Genomic DNA, 14,828 nt, shown 5'->3' on the forward strand with positions numbered 1-14,828 from the left:
AATTTTCTTATTCATGTCCAATAATATCCATGACTGATTTTTAATTATACCTTCTTCTGAAACAGCTAAAGGTACATTTTCTTCAAATAAATGAAGATGTAAGTTTCACAATGTCATGTATTATGTTTTTAGTGTTCACAATAAGTTAATATTAAAAACTCTTTCTCATAACTAAGTTAGGTACTACCTCCTTTTATTTGTTTTTACAGTTTTATTTAATATTATCCATCTTCGGGCAGCTCATTATTAGTCACGCAGGATTCGTTTTAAATATCTGTAGATCCTTCGGTAGAAAATGAAGAATGAAAAATGTTTTTCTTCATATGAACATCTAAATAACCTCTTTAGGATTCCAAGATTAGGGCTAGCACAGTGAAATTACTATTTAAAGACTAACTATTGCGTTATCTCAGCTTCCCTGATGGCTCAGTGCGTAAAGAATCTGCCTGCAATGCAGGAGACACAGGAGACACAGGTTTAATCTCTGGGTCAGGAAGATCCCCTGGGGGAGGAAATGACAACCCACTCCAGTAGTTTCTTGCCTGAATAATCCCATGGACAGAGAAGCCTGGTGGGTTACAGTCCAAAGGGTCGTAAAGAGTCAGACATGACTGACTGAATGATTTCATTATCTAGACAAAATTACAGTGGAAAAAATGAGAACAATCTTATGATAAAGACTGAAAAAGTAAAGGTTTAAAGCAATGAGGAAAACAGAAAAAGGCAAAATAAATAATACATAAGACTGAAAGGATAAGAAAGAATAACAGGCAAATACATGTAAAAAGGGTGTGGTGAAAATCACGCATGTAAGCATCAATATAATGAAATGAAGACTCAAAGGAGCCTCAAAGTGCTAGATATTACACTGACCCTTAAAAAGAGGGCTACATTTTCACTATTTCAGAAAAAGAACCTTTTCACCGGCCCTTATTGATATATACCTACTCTTAAATATCTTTGATTTCCATTATCTCTGGATATTGAAATCAGTATACAGTTCCATTTATTCTATTCCCAGTTGTGTATCTTGCTTATTAACCAGGTCAAGCTCATGGAAAGAGCATTCAATTCGAAACAAGAAGTTAAATGTGCCTAGGACACTCAATAGCTGTTATGATTTTTAGGACATTAAGGTGTCAAAGTCTGCATGTCCCATCGATAAAACGGTAATCACAATATCTGGGTTATTTATTCTGCTCCATTTCTGTGGATTAATTTTTTCATAAGAAAAGGTAGTTCAGAATCAATAACACCATATAGTCGTACAAACATGTTACTAAGAGTTCTTCCGTTGCTGACAGAATATGAATGAATACATGTCTGAGTGAATGAATAAACCAACCAAAACAGTGTCTTCTCACCACGTAATTTCTGGTAACCACCTTGTTTCCAGGGGAGCGCTGCTGAGCATCACAGAATCTGCACGCCCTCCTCACTCCGTCTCGCTTGGCTGTGCTTTGCCTTCTGCCCTCCTGGATGGGTCATAGACCCAGAGGCCAGCTCCCTCCCAGAGCAGCATGAAGACAGTGCCGCAGCCTCCTCAGTGGTTCCCTACTTGAAAGCTCAGGTCAGTTTTCCTTCCTCAGTGATTCCCAAGGCATTCAACTTATGGAAAAGTAGTTTCACATACTGGTCAAATGCATATTGGCCTTATCTATAAAAGGTTTTGTTCGTTTTCCTGCAGGAAGAAGTCAGGAAAGAAGATGGACTTTGCAGTTAGAAAGATCTGAAATCAGGTCTAGCTATTAAGGATGCAACTTGCAGAACTGAGTTAACCTCTCCCGGTCTATGCTTTGGGTTCAGTTTGGTTCCACCGTGTTTTTCATTTGTGATGTAGAGATAATAATAGCCACTGCTTAGAGCTTTGTGAGGGTTCACGTAGACAACAGAGATGACCTGTGTCGCCAACAGTGAGACGCTCAACAGGCACCAGTGCTTTCGGGGGTGCCCCAAGACAGACGCGATGCTCGAGCTTTCATGAGCTGCTCCCACCACCGACCTAGAGAAGCCTTGATCCACCTCTTCAGCCAAAGACAAGTTTGCTACATAGTCACTTTTATATTAGCAAATTTATCAAATAAGATTATAATTATATTTCCAGAGTAATCTCTAAGGAATCTTCTTTCTTCATGAGCTATTATCCCCCCTTTTTTTTTTTTTTTTACTACAACGCAGGGCATGTGGGATCTTAGTTCCCAGACCAGGGATTGAACCCATGCCCCTAGCATTGGAAGCACAGAGTCTTAACCACGAGGCCACCAGGGAAGACCTATTATTCTCATTTTAAAATTCAGAGACTGAATTTATTTATGCCAATGATACATTAGTATGAATCTATACATCTTAGAAGTAAATTTACCAAAAACATTAATGACCACTTTTAAAAGTAGACTCTGAAATCAAGAAATTACTATTTAGTCTGCCAGTGAGTATTATCCCAAATTCCATCTTTATACATTAATATTCTTATCATGTGTCCCTATTTTTTAACAATGCCATGTAGGCTTTAAAATTCAGGATTCTTCTTATTGGCTTGTTGAAACTTGATACTTTTTATTAAGAAACATGGCAATTTTTGATTACCTATGCTAATTTTACTGATTTAGTCTTAAAATTGGAAAAGTGGTACTCCTGAAGAATATTTCTCTCACACACAGATTGCAGCCACATGCAAGGTCAGATTTTCATTCTTCTGTCTTTATTTTGGGCATAATGATGGTAAAAATCATGATTCATTTAGGCTGGCAAGAAGATAGATAACTCAGAGCAGGTGAAATTACCCAAAGAATTGTGAGGTAGTAGCAACAAAAAAGAAAAGAAAACCCTGTCCAGAGTTCTGCATTTTCCATCAGTATTTAGGGAACTGTAGTAAACACACTAAAATTCAAGCTAATTCACACTACACTTGACATGAGAGAATAAAAGGGAAAGAAATAGGGTGTTAGGGCACTGCAGCACAGCCTGCACCAGTACTTCTCCATCTCTTCGTCTCTGTTTTTGGCCTCCACTTCTCCTTAAGTAGACTCAGAGCTGAGAACATTTAACTTATTTGTGAAAAAATATATAATTTTTCTTCAAAGTTAAAAATTTTAATGTTTTATAGTTTTCTATATATAGGTCTTTAGTTTCTTTAGGTAGATATATTCCTAAGTATTTTATTCTTTCCGTTGCAATGGTGAATGGAATTATTTCCTTAATTTCTCTTTCTGTTTTCTCATTATTAGTGTATAGGAATGCAAGGGATTTCTGTGTGTTTATTTTATATCCTGCAACTTTACTATAGTCATTGATTAGTTCTAGTAATGTTCTAGTGGAGTCTTTAGGGTTTTCTATGTAGAGGATCATGTCATCTGCAAATAGTGAGAGTTTTACTTCTTCTTTTCCAATTTGGATTCCTTTTATTTCTTTTTCTGCTCTGATTGCTGTGGCCATTGAGGATAATGTTTGCTGTGGGTTTGTCATATATAGCTTTTATTATGTTGAGGTATGTTCCTTCTATTCCTGCTTTCTGGAGAGTTTTTATCATAAATGGGTGTTGAATTTTGTCAATGGCTTTCTCTGCATCTATTGAGATAATCATATGGTTTTTATTTTTCAATTTGTTAATGTGGTGTATTACATTGATTGATTTGCAGATATTGAAGAATCCTTGCATCCCTGGGATAAAGCCCACTTGATCATGGTGTATGATCTTTTTAATGTGTTGTTGGATTCTGATTGCTAGAATTTTGTTAAGGATTTTTGCATCTATGTTCATCAGTGATATTGGCCTGTAGTTTTCTTTTTTTGTGGGATCTGTGTCAGGTTTTGGTATTAGGGTGATGGTGGCCTCATAGAATGAGTTTGGAAGTTTACCTTCCTTTGCAATTTTCTGGAAGAGTTTGAGCAGGATAGGTGTTAGCTCTTCTCTAAATTTTTGGTAGAATTCAGCTGTGAAGCCATCTGGACTGGGGCTTTTGTTTGCTGGAAGATTTTTGATTACAGTTTCAATTTCCGTGCTTGTGATGGGTCTGTTAAGATTTTCTATTTCTTCCTGGTCCAGTTTTGGAAAGTTGTACTTTTCTAAGAATTTGTCCATTTCTTCCACGTTGTCCATTTTATTGGCATATAATTGTTGATAGTAGTCTCTTATGATCCTTTGTATTTCTGTGTTGTCTGTGATCTCTCCATTTTCGTTTCTAATTTTATTGATTTGATTTTTCTCCCTTTGTTTCTTGATGAGTCTGGCTAATGGTTTGTCAATTTTATTTATCCTTTCAAAGAACCAGCTTTTGGTTTTGTTGATTTTTGCTATGGTCTCTTTTGTTTCTTTTGCATTTATTTCTGCTCTAATTTTTAAGATTTCTTTCCTTCTACTAACCCTGGGGTTCTTCATTTCTTCCTTTTCTAGTTGCTTTAGGTGTAGAGTTAGGTTATTTATTTGACTTTTTTCTTGTTTCTTGAGGTGTGCCTGTATTGCTATGAACTTTCCGCTTAGGACTGCTTTTACCGTGTCCCACAGGTTTTGGGTTGTTGTGTTTTCATTTTCATTCGTTTCTATGCAAATTTTGATTTCTTTCTTGATTTCTTCTGTGATTTGTTGGTTATTCAGCAGCGTGTTGTTCAGCCTCCATATGTTGCATTCACCATTGCAATGAAAAGAATAAAATACTTAGGAATATATCTACCTAAAGAAACTAAAGACCTATATATAGAAAACTATAAAACACTGGTGAAAGAAATCAAAGGGGACACTAATAGATGGAGAAATATACCATGTTCATGGATTGGAAGAATCAATATAGTGAAAATGAGTATACTACCCAAAGCAAATTATAGATTCAATGCAATCCCTATCAAGCTACCAAAAGTATTCTTCACAGAGCTAGAACAAATAATTTCACAATTTGTATGGAAATACAAAAAGCCTCGAAGAGCCAAAGCGATCTTGAGAAAGAAGAATGGAACTGGAGGAATCAACCTACCTGACTTCAGGCTCTACTACAAAGCCACAGTCATCAAGACAGTATGGTACTGGCACAAAGACAGAAATATAGATCAATGGAACAAAATAGAAAGCCCAGAGATAAATCCACGCACATATGGACACCTTATCTTTGACAAAGGAGGCAAGAATATACAATGGATTAAAGACAATCTCTTTAACAAATGGTGCTGGGAAATCTGGTCAACCACTTGTAAAAGAATGAAACTAGAACATTTTCTAACACCATACACAAAAATAAACTCAAAATGGATTAAAGATCTAAACGTAAGATCAGAAACTATAAAACTCCTAGAGGAGAACATAGGCAAAACACTCTCTGACATACATCACAGCAGGATCCTCTATGACCCACCTCCCAGAATATTGGAAATAAAAGCAAAAATAAACAAATGGGACCTAACTAACCTTAAAAGCTTCTGCACATCAAAGGAAACTATTAGCAAGGTGAAAAGACAGCCTTCAGAATGGGAGAAAATAATAGCAAATGAAGCAACTGACAAACAACTAATCTCAAAAATATACAAGCAACTCCTACAGTTCAACTCCAGAAAAATAACTGACCCAATCAAAAAATGGGCCAAAGAACTAAATAGACATTTCTCCAAAGAAGACATATAGAGGGCTAACAAACACATGAAAAGATGCTCAACATCACTCATTATCAGAGAAATGCAAACCAAAACCACTATGAGGTACCATTTCACACCAGTCAGAATGGCTGCGATCCAAAAGTCTACAAATAATAAATGCTGGAGAGGGTGTGGAGAAAAGGGAACCCTCTTACACTGTTGGTGGGAATGCAAACTAGTACAGCCATTATGGAGAACAGTGTGGAGATTCCTTAAAAAAACTGGAAATAGAACTGCCTTATGACCCAGCAATCCCACTGCTGGGCATACACAATGAGGAAACCAGAAGGGAAAGAGACACGTGTACCTCAATGTTCATCGCAGCACTGTTTATAATGGCTGGGACATGGAAGCAACCTAGATGTCCATCAGCAGATGAATGGATAAGAAAGCTATCGTACATATACACAATGGAGTATTACTCAGCCATTAAAAAGAAAACATTTGAATCAGTTCTAATGAGGTGGATGAAACTGGAGCCTATTATACAGAGTGAAGTAAGCCAGAAGGAAAAACACCAATACAGTATACTAACGCATATATATGGAATTTAGAAAGATGGTAACAATAACCCTGTGTACGAGACAGCAAAAGAGACACTGATGTATAGAACAGTCTTATGGACTCTGTGGGAGAGGGAGAGGGTGGGAAGATTTGGGAGAATGACATTGAAACATGTAAAATATCATGTAAGAAACGAGTTGCCAGTCCAGGTTCGATACACAATACTGGATGCTTGGGGCTAGTGCACTGGGACGACCCAGAGGGATGGTATGGGGAGGGAGGAGGGAGGAGGGTTCAGGATGGGGAACACATGTATACCTGTGGCAGATTCATTTTGATATTTGGCAAAACTAATACAATTATGTAAAGTTTAAAAATAAAATAAAAATTGAAAAGAATTTTTAAATGAAAGTGACTCACTGGTGGTCTCGAAAGATTATTTCCTCCAGGAGTTATAAAATCTCACAAATGAGGACAGCAGTTACTAAAATCGTGGTCCTCAGACCATGATTATTGTCATCGCCTCGGGGCATGTTATAAATAGAGAATTTCAGGCCATACTCCTAAATGTATTAAAGTTTAAAACCCACTATTACAGTAGACTAAGAAAAGGACTAGATGGGAATATCCATTTTCCCACTTTACAAATTGAGTGACCTTGCACAGATCACTTAGCCGCTCTGAGCATGCTTCTTCATTCCTAAAATGGAATGATAACACTATTCTCCTCCCTGGGCTCCTGTAAAAGTTAAACACAAGAACTGAATGTATTTTTTAGCATAGTGTCTGACACACAGAAGTTCTTCAATAAATGCGAGTTTCTTGTTTCTATCTAATTTTAGAGGCAGGATGGCACGGAACCTTTAGGTTCAGCTCACTCACAGGTGCCTCCACCACTGCTCACTCATTTTAATCTTGCTTAGACTCAGGTCCTTACCTGTATGAGTGCTGATGGCGGTGGGAATTATGAGGTTTAGATGAGTTGCGTTAGGTAAGATACTTAGCACAGCGGCTGGTGCATTGTAAAATCTCTGCAAATATTTTTGTTTTCTTAAAACAATGTGTCTGTTACACTGGAATTCTATTGATAAGTATTTAAGGAAACTATATGCTGCCAAAAATGCATCTCCCTTTCCCCACTCAAGAGTTTCCATTTATGTCAGAAGAATAACCACATGTGGGGGAAGAGAAAGAGAGGTACTGAGAGGACAGGGAAAATACTGCTGCTGTTCTGCTTTGCTGCTCTACAGAGCGCATTAGGAGTATGGAAATGTCGTAAAGAATAAAAACAAATTTTATTTTAAAGATCTCACCAGGAAATGTTAACCACCAAGTGCTTACCTAATGAGTCAAAGGTACTCTGAATAAAATCGTGTATTCGTTTTAGCTGTACATATTTCCTTTTGATATTTTAGGTCATGTAACAGATGGCAGAGAGCATTTACACATGATGACTTTTCCTAGGCGTGCCAACATATGCTGCTGAATTGCCTATACAGCGGAGCCTTGCTCATTGCAAGTCTCCCTGGAAGTATTTCAAACAAAGCACATCAATTAACATTTGTTTATTATGCCGCTGTGAGTATATGACAGTTTTTGATTTCTTTCCCAAATACTCAGGCAACAGTTGGGTTTATATTGAATTTGTCAGATAAAGGGCTCATGTTTAGGGATCTATTTAGAAATGTTTTTCACTTCAAACATGCTACTAAATATCTCACTTCTCATCTAACCTCCATTAGGCATCAAATTTTCTGAACAGATAAAAAAAGAATTACAGATGATAGAACGTTATTATGGATTAAAAAAAATACAAGCCATCAAAGTATACAACACAGCGAAGGATTTACCAGTGATGTAGATAAATTCAGGTATTAAATATAAACCTTAAATTATCGAATTCAGTAGATTATCATATGAATTGCATATATATTTTTAAAGTATAAAAAGAATCTCTCTTAATTCCATTATTATATGGATTATCATATGAATTGCATATATATTTTTAAAGTAGAAAAAGATAAAATCTCTCTTAATTCCATAAATATACAAGTATCATAAATCCTTCTGAAATAAATCCTTCCCACTCTAATGTAGCCTATAATTAATGTGATTCACCCTGTGTAGGTAATATGATGAATACCTTTCATGAAGCAAGTATCTGGGAGAAAGGGAGTAGGAAGGAAAGAATAAACAAAGGTTTTCTATAATCACACTTGTTTGCATTAACTGAAGTAAGAGTGGGATAAACATTTTAGATCAAAGCATCTGAGGTGCAAGGCTTCACTGTATAGTTTTGTTTTTTGGGTTTTTTGATATGTTCTCTGTTCACGTTGAGCAGTGAGGAAAGATCTGAAGACTAACAGAATGAGCAAGTTCCTATTTGATGCTATAGAATTTGTCCCCCAAAGTGAAGGTGAAGACAAAGTGACAGTGTTAGCCACTCAGTCGTGTCCAGCGCTTTGTGACCTGTGGACTGTCCACGCTTTGGGACCCCATGGACAGTAGCCCGCCAGGCTCCTCTGTCCATGGGATTCTCCAGGCAAGAACACTGCAGTGGGTTGCCATTTCGTTCTCCGGGGGATCATCACGACCCAGAGATCGAACCGGGGTCTCCCTCATTACAGGCAGATTCTTTACTGTCTGGGTCACCAGGGAGGCCCCAAGAATACTGGAGTGGGTAGCCATCCCTTTTCCAGGGCTCGAACGGAGGTCTCCTACACTGCAGGCAGATTCTTGACCATATGAGCCAGCAGGGAAGCACCAGGACAGTAATGTAAGTGGGTCAATAGAATGTGGGAACTAGTGACTAATTTTTTAAAACTGAGGACATTTAGGAATAAGTAATTAACCTTTTTATTTTATTTCTGTAAATCTGTTTGCCATTATAGGGCCAAAGGAAAGGAAAGAAAACCTTGATTATATCATGCTTATGTTCTACTGTAAAATTAAACCTATAAAGATGTATAGTGTAGAAAGTATTCAGACAAGACAGTACAATTTTAATAAATTCAAAATATTTGCTTTAACATATTACACTTATAGACCAAATGTGCTCATTCTTTTGAAATCATCTTGCTTTGTTTTATTCATATATGTGATTTAGTTGTTTAAGTTATTCCACAGTATCATTATTAACTTGCTTAAGAACAGGCAGGCTTTTAAAATATAAAATAAATGAGTATCATTTCCCCAGAAAAATTAAGTATAAAAGGGAGCTTCAGCTGCAGAATTTAAGGAAGTTAGAAGATCACAGAGGAGTAACGTAAGAACAGAGTGCTGCCCGGGGATGGCAGAGAGAAAACCTGAAAACAGCATAGATGCCAATCACTTTGGGCTCCAAAATCACTGCAGACAGTAACTGCAGCCATGAAATTAAAAGATGCCTGCTCCTTGGAAGAAAAGCAGTGACCTAGACAGCGTATTAAAAAGCAGAGACATTACTTTGCCAACAAAGGTCCGTCTAGTCAAGGCTATGGTTTTTCCAGTGGTCATGTAGAAATGTGAGAGTTGGACAATAAAAAAGGCTGAGCACTGAAGAAATGATGCCTTTGAACTGTGGTGTTGGAGAAGACTCATGAGAGTCCCTTGGACTGCAAGGAGATCCAACCAGTCCATCCTAGAGGAAATCAACCCAGAATATTCACTGGAAGAACTGATGCTGAAACTGAAGCTCCAATACTTTGGCCACCTGATGCGAAGAGCTGACGCGTTGAAAAGACCCTGATGCTGGGTCTTGAAGACTGAAGATTGAAGGGGATGGCAGAGGATGAGATGGTCGGATGGCATCACTGACTTAATGGACATGCGTTTGAGCAAACCCTGGGAGATGGTGAAGGTTGGGGAAACGTGGGGTGCTGCAGTCCATGGGGTCGCAAAGAGTTGGACATGACTGAGCGACTGAACAGAACAGCAATCACTTTGATCTTTTGAATAATTAGCTTTGGAGAATTTAAAGGAGTTAGTTTAGACACTGTTAGTACTGAACCTAGTACAGACATGTTAATATGTAGCTTGACATTAAAATTGTACTACCTTGAGGCTTCCCTAGTGGTTCAGTGGTTAAGATGCCACGCTTCCATTGCAGGGGCCTGGGTACAATCCCTGGTCAGGGAACCGGATACCACATGCTGCAACAACAACAAAACCTCACGTGCACAGTGAAGACTGGAGATCCCACATGCGGCACAGCCACACAAATACACAACAACAACAACAAAACCTCATGTGCCTCAGTGAAGACTGATCCCACATGCGGCACAGCCACACAAATAAATATTTTAAAAATTTATATACTAGCTAAAAATAAGTTGGAAAAATTTGATGACTAAAGTCATAAAAATGATGCAAGGAAAAACATTATATAGGAAAAGAATAAACAGCAATGGATTAGACACTTTGTCCTATCCATACTAAAATAGATTCTTGGCCAACAAACCTTTAGAATCAAATTGAATAAAACCCTTCTGTCAGTGAAAACTGACAGAATTAGCCACCAGCCAACGCTCATGAAAAGAATATGAAAGGATTTTCTTTGAGCAAAAGAAAAATAATCCCGTATAGAAGGCCAGCAATTCAAGAAGAAAAAGTAAGGAAAGAAACAAGTAAATATATCAGTAAAGCACAAGTATATTGAGTGTATAAAACAACATTAATATGTTGGCATCTGTAAACAGACACACAAGCATACAGCATACACATATAGAAATACATCCAAGAAACACAATTTAAATGCTCAACAGGAAAAGTGTACAAAAGAAATAAAAGTTGTTAAAGTATTATAAGACCATTTTATGGCCCAGGAAAACATAAATCCCCCTACATTAGAATGAGATAATGAAGGATTCATTTTGAAACATTGGAGTAACAAATAAAAGACTGCGTGACTACAAAATAAACAAGCAGAAAGGCTAGGAGGCAATGGTATAATGAGAAATCTTCCTGAAAGGGCACACAACTAGTTTTAAAAAAAGGATAGAGGAGAACCAGAAAATAAGTAACAAAATGGCAACAAGTACATAACTATCAATAATCACTTTACATGTCTACAGATTAAATTCTCCAATCACAGCACATAAGGTAGCTGCTGCTACTGCTGCTGCTGCTGCTGCTAAGTCGCTTCAGTCGTGTCCAACTCTATTCGACCCCATAGACGGCAGCCCACCAGGCTCCCTCATCCCTGGGATTCTCCAGGCAAGACCACTGAAGTGGGTTGCCATTTCCTTCTCCAATGCATGAAAGTGAAAAGTGAAAGTCAAGTCGCTCAGTCGTGTCCGACTCTTAGCGACCCCATGGACTGCAGCCCACCAGGCTCCTCCATCCATGGGATTTTCCAGGCAAGAGTACTGGAGTGGGGTGCCATTGCCTTCTCTTTAAGGTAGCTGATTGGATTAAAAAAAAAAAAAACAAGACCTATCTACATGTTGCCTATAAGAGACTCTACAGCTAAAGACAAATGCAGACTGAAAGTGGGGACAGAAAAATATGTTCCATGCAAACAGATGTGAAAAGAAAGCTAGAATAGCAATAATCATATCAGAAAAGTAAACTTCAGAGCCAAAGTCTATAATAAAAGACTAGAAAGGACGTTAGATAATGACAAAGGGATCAATACAAAAGGATATAACATCCGTAACCATGCACGCGCCTAAATACAGGGGCCCCTAAATACACGAGTGAGTGTTAGCAGACACTGAAGGAGAGACTAACATGACAGTAGTGGTGAGTGAGCTCCGGGAGCTGCTGACGGACGGGGAGCCCTGGCGCGCTGTGATCCATGGGCTCGCAGAGTCGGACACGACTGAGCGACTGAACTGAACTGAACTGAAGAAACCTTGACATCCCACTTACATCAATGGACAGAGATCCAGACAGAAAATCAGTAAGAAAGCACTGGTCCTAAATGACAGACCGGTTGAACTTAACACAGATATTTCAGAACATTCGTCCAAAAGAGTCACACACGTACTGGACGCAAGTGCATATGGAGAGCTCTCCCAGACAGGTCGTGTACGAGGTCTAAAAACAAGTCCCAACTAATTTTAGAGGATAAAGCTTACGTCAAGTGTCACTTTTTACCATAACAAATAAATCTAGAAAACAATTGTAAGAAGAAGAATGGGAAAAACACAAGCACACATGGAGACTGGGCCACGTCCTACATGCTGACAAAAAACAGTAGCTCAACCAAGAAATCAGAGACGATCAGAGTACACCTTCAGACAAATGAAAAGCAACACAGAACTTTCCCAAATCTATCGCACATAGCAAAAGCACTTCTAAGAGAGAAGTGTTTAGCAATAAGGCCTACTTCATGAAGCAACACAAATCTCAAATAAAGGAGCACCTAAACAAATTAGAAAAAGAACAAACAAAGCCCAAAGGAGGCAGAAGAAATAAAATAATAAAGGTAATAAGAAAATAAATAAAATATAGACCAATAAAACAACAGGAAAGATCAATGAAACCAAGAGCTGATTTTCTTTTGAAAAATAAACAAATTTGATAAGCCTGTAGCTAGGCTCATTTTAAAAAAAAGACAGGATACAAATTAATAAGAAATGAAAGAGGAGAAATAGCAAATAATAAGAGAAAAAATCATAGGAGAATACTATAAATAGTTATATGTCAACAAATTGCATAACCAAGAACAAAGGGATAAACCTTTAGAAACATATAACCTATAATCTATCAAGATTAAATCAGGAGGAAATAGACAATCTGAACAGACTGATTACTAGAAATTAAATTGAGTCAGGAATCAAAAATCTTCCAAAAAATTCCAGAAACAGACGTATTCACAGGAAAATTCTACCAAATTTAAAAAGGATAGTTAATACCTATCCTCAAACTATTCCAAAAAACTAAAGAGGAAGGAACACTCCCAAATTCATTCAACAAGGCCGCCATTACCTCATATCAAAACCAGATACTACAAAAAAGAAAAGTACAGGTCCCTGTCTTTGATGAATATGGATATAAGAATCCTCAACAAAATATTGGCAAACTTAATTCAACAAACATAAAAAAGACCACACACCATGAACAAGTGAGACTTTATTCCAGGAAAGCAAGTATAGTTCAACTTAAGCAACTCAATCAACGTGATACCCCACATTCACAAGATGAAGGATAAAAATCAACTGATCATCTCAGTAGACACAGGGAAAGCATTTGACACAATTCAACACCCATCCATGATAAAAATTCTCGACAAAGTTGGTACAGAGGGAAAATATCTCAACAAGATAAAGGCCATTTATGAAAACCCATGACTAACATCATACTCAATGGTTAAGAAAAGAAAGCCTTTCCTCTAATACCAGGAACAAGGAGGCCCACTCTCACCGTTGCTCTTTACCATAGTACTGGAAGTCTTAGCCATAGCAGTCGGACAAAATAAATAAAAGGCATCCAGATTGGAAGGGAAGAAGTGAAACTCCCATTGTTTGCAGGTGCTGTTGTTTAGTTGCTAGGTTGTGTCTGACTCACTTGCAGGTCACACAATACTATATATAGAGAAACCTAAAAGTACACACACACAATTCAAACTAATGATTGAATTCAGTAAAGTTGCAGACGACAAGATTAATATACACAAATCTGTTGCTTTTCTATACACTAATAATGAACTATGTGAAAGACAAATCAAAAAAAATAATCCCATTGAAAACTACATCAAAAAGAACAAAATACCAATGAATAAACTTAACCAAAGTGGTGAAAGACCTATACTCTAAAAACTATAAGACACTGGTGAAGGAACTTAATAAATATGATATGAATACATGGAAAGATAGCCTGTGAAAATGGATTGGAAGAATATTGTTAAAATTTCCATCCTACCTACTCAAGTTCTATTCAGTTAAGTCGCTCAATCGTGTCTGACTCTTTGTGACCTCATGAATTGCAGCATGCCAGGCCTTACTGTCCATCACCAAATCCCGGAGTTCACTCAAACTCATGTCCAATTGAGTCGGTGATGCCATCCAGCCATCTCATCCTCTGTCGTCCCCTTTTCCTCCTGCCCCCAATCCCTCCCAGATTCAGAGTCTTTTCCAATGAGTCAACTCTTTGCATGAGGTGGCCAAAGTATTGGAGTTTCAGCTTTAGCATCAGTCCTTCCAATGAACACTCAGGACTGATCTCCTTCAGAATGGACTGGGTGCATCTCCTTGCAGTCCAAGGGACTCTCAAGAGTCTTCTCCAACACCACAGTTCAAAAGCATCAACTCTTCGGCGCTCAGCTTTCTTCACAGCCCAACTCTCACATCCATACATGACCACAGGAAAAACCATAGCCTTGACTAGACGGACCTTTGTTGGCAAAGTAATGTCTCTGCTTTTGAATATGCTATCTAGGTTGGACATAACTTTCTTTCCAAGGAGTAAGCGTCTTTTAATTTCATGGCTGCAGTCACTATCTGCAGTGATTTTGGAGCCCAAAAAAATAAAGTCTGACACTGTTTCCTCTGTTTCCCCATCTATTTCCCATGAAGTGATGGGACCAGATGCCACGATCTTCGTTTTCTGAATGTTGAGCTTTAAGCCAACTTTTTCACTCTCCTCTTTCACTTTCATCAAGAGGTTTTTTAGTTCCTCTTCACTTTCTGCCATAAGGGTGGTGTCATCTGCATGTCTGAGGTTATTGATATTTCTCCCGGCAATCTTGATTCCAGCTTGTGTTTCTTCCAGCCCAGCGTTTC

At 37.9% G+C, this 14,828-nt stretch overlaps 1 protein-coding gene across 21 annotated transcripts in view; it reads right to left on the reverse strand.

Annotated features, from left to right (window-relative positions):
- Positions 1 to 14,828, reverse strand: part of TMEM232 (transmembrane protein 232) — a 274,263-nt gene that overhangs the window by 117,113 nt on the left and 142,322 nt on the right. The window lies entirely within an intron of this gene.

The sequence above is a fragment of the Bos grunniens genome, chromosome 7, assembly GCF_055505025.1.
Source record: "Bos grunniens cultivar Pamir isolate PY7600 chromosome 7, Bosgru_T2T1.0, whole genome shotgun sequence".
Taxonomy (NCBI): domain Eukaryota; kingdom Metazoa; phylum Chordata; class Mammalia; order Artiodactyla; family Bovidae; genus Bos; species Bos grunniens.